The sequence below is a fragment of the Micropterus salmoides genome, unplaced genomic scaffold (genome assembly GCF_014851395.1).
Source record: "Micropterus salmoides isolate LMB-PRFRI ecotype aquatic unplaced genomic scaffold, ASM1485139v1 Ms_hic_scaffold_15, whole genome shotgun sequence".
In the NCBI taxonomy this organism is placed as follows: domain Eukaryota; kingdom Metazoa; phylum Chordata; class Actinopteri; order Centrarchiformes; family Centrarchidae; genus Micropterus; species Micropterus salmoides.
In genome coordinates, this window is record NW_024040596.1 from 31,999,011 (window position 1) to 32,001,811 (window position 2,801).

At 52.7% G+C, this 2,801-nt stretch overlaps 1 long non-coding RNA gene across 1 annotated transcript; it reads left to right on the forward strand.

Moving 5' to 3' along the window:
- The first annotated feature begins 324 nt into the window (after positions 1 to 324).
- LOC119903472 lies at positions 325 to 821 on the forward strand. Its single transcript, XR_005444517.1, has 2 exons — positions 325 to 565; positions 656 to 821. It is a non-coding gene; the product is annotated as an uncharacterized LOC119903472 (long non-coding RNA).
- The last annotated feature ends 1,980 nt before the right edge of the window (positions 822 to 2,801 follow it).

Below are 2,801 nucleotides of genomic sequence, written 5' to 3' on the forward strand. Positions count from 1 at the left end.
GACCATCCTTTACGAAAGGAAAGGAGAGAATGCTGTCCCACAATTCCTTGCGGCGGCAACATTTAAAGTGACGCACGTTCTCAAACTCAAATGATAAAATCCATTGACCACATTCCCCTGTAGTGTGTGTGTGTGTGTGTGTGTGTTCCCTTCTTGCAGGAGTGGAGTCAGGTGTGCAGGAGCCTGTCACCAGCTGCCAGCCATAAGCCTCATTATGCTCAGCCTTTTATACCTGGTCCTTGCCTCCACTCAAGGCCAGATTGTGGACTCTCGTTCCCAGTCAGTATTGTTCAAGCCGTTCTTTACTTAAGACTTGTTCCTGTACCTGTTCCCTACTAATCCTGTTCTTTTGTGCCGCAGATATCCCCGCCTGGTCCATCTCCTACAACAATTCCACTCCTGCTCAAGTGCGCCCGAGACTGTGGGCCTCTTCTCTTTTATGCCTAACTAACTTGCTAATATGCATATCTTACACACATATCACAGATTTGCACTCCCTCGGGTTCCTGCCCTACTTAAGCAGTGGCCTGACATCCTGTCCTCGCCGGATTGTTAAGTCGTCTCAGTACGTCTTGGCTACCAGCTCGTTTGATTAGGAACCATACCTGTACTCTGTTTGTTAAGCTGACAACTAACCTGTTTTTCCTGTGCTCAGGATCTCCACCAACTCACTTTCCCCGCCTCCTGGATCTCACTCTCCTGCCTGTTACCTGTTTGCCTCTCTGCCTGGACCCCATCAGCTTCCTTCACCTGCCTGCTCTGCCTGCCCCGATCCCCGCAGCCACGGCCAGCTCTTTGACTCAATAAATCTCTGAGAACCAGCTCTTGTCTCCAGTCTATTCCTGGGTCTTATCTGAAGCGTGACAGTACAATCCGGCCAGATGGACCCAGCAGACTTGGAGCCTGTCCAACATCCAATTGCCACCCAGGGTGCTCAATTAAATCAGCAAAGCCAGGCACTCTGGGAACTTACAAGGAACATGCAGCAACTGACAGCCAGTATGGCCACACGGCGGGCTCACCTTCCCCCTGTGTCCCAGGCCCCCCCGACATCTACGCCACCAGCTCCAGCCGCCGCGGCTGCCAGAGAGCCGTTCGTGCCGTCGCCGGACAGGTATGATGGCAATCTTGGACAGTGTAGATCGTTTTTTGATGCAATATGGACTTTTTATGGGTTTTTGTTCAGCAGCCCTTGACGTACACCTCTGATGCGGCTAAGATCGCGTACACCATCAGTCTGCTACGAGGCGAGGCTCTGGAGTGGGCAACCGCCGTGTGGGAGAGACAATCTGCGGCCACTGCTTCCTACACAGCCTTCACCCAGGAGATGCGTAAGCTTTTTGACCATCCTGTTCGCGGTAAGGAGGCCGCCAAAAGATTAATGTCTCTTCGCCAGGGGTCCCGTAGTGTTGCTGAATATGCTATCGAGTTTCGTACCTTGTCTGTTGAATGTGGTTGGAATGAGGATGCCCTGCAGTGTTCGCTAACGGGCTCAATGAACAGCTAAAGGATGAGCTAATTTCCTACCCTGAAGCTAATGATTTGGATGGCTTAATCTCCCTTGCTATTCGTGTGGACAACAAGTACTGCGAGCGCCGCAGGGAGAAGAGTCGATACCGACGGCCCGAGCCGACATCCTCTCCCTCCAAACGGTCCCCGCACCCCGCCGATCCGACCCCACGACTGGTTGTTCCTGTCTTGCCTGAACCTGTCCACTCTGTGGACTCGGATCCTGAGCCCATGCAGTTAGGAGGCCACCGCCTCAGACCCGAGGAACGGCAGTGCCGCCGTGATAACAATTGCTGCCTGTACTGTGGTCAGTCTGGACACTACATCTCTGCCTGCCCTCTACGCCCGTTAAACTGGCGGGCTTGCGAGAGGAGGGAAGCATCCTGGCGAGCCAGACAACCACTTCACTGGCTTCACGACCCCGTACCCAACTTCATGCTACCCTCTCTTTTAAAGGTCAGTCTCTTGATTTACTAGCATTTATAGATTCAGGGGCCGATGAGAGCTTTTTGGACTCAACTCTAGTGAAACAACTTGGGCTGTCTGTTCACGAGCTTGAGACTCCTGTCGAGGCCAGCACCTTAGACGGTAGGTTACTAGCATGTATAACTCACCGCACAGACCCCGTCCAGTTCCTTCTCTCTGGTAATCATCTAGAGTCTCTGAGTTTTTTTGTTATGAACTCTCCCTTCGTTCCTGTCATCCTCGGTCACTCCTGACTAGCTTTACACAACCCCAGTATTGACTGGACCAATAATAGAATCACTAGTTGGAGCACTTTCTGTCATTCCCACTGTTTGAGATCTGCCTGCCCCCAGTCTAAGCCAGCCCCGCCTCCCTGCCCCGAGCCCCCTGATCTATCCTGCGTCCCCGCGGTCTACCATGACCTCAAGGAAGCCTTTAGCAAACAACTGGCACTTTCACTTCCCCCTCACAGGCCCTATGACTGCGCCATTGACCTGTGGCCTGGCTCCAACCTGACCACTGGTCGCCTGTACAGTATTTCTAAGCCAGAGAGAGAAGCGATGGAGACTTATGTCACTGAATCCCTAGCTGCAGGTATTATCCGCCCTTCCTCATCCCCTTTGGGCGCAGGCCAATGTATCGACTATAGGGGTCTGGATAGGATCACAGTTAAGAACAAGTATCCCCTGCCCCTCATGTCCTTGGCCTTCGACTCCCTGCAAGGGGCACATGTGTTCTCTAAGTTGTACCTGGACGACATACTCATTTTCTCCCACAGTCTGTCAGATCACATCCAGCATGTCCGCTTGGTCCTACAGAGGTTGTTA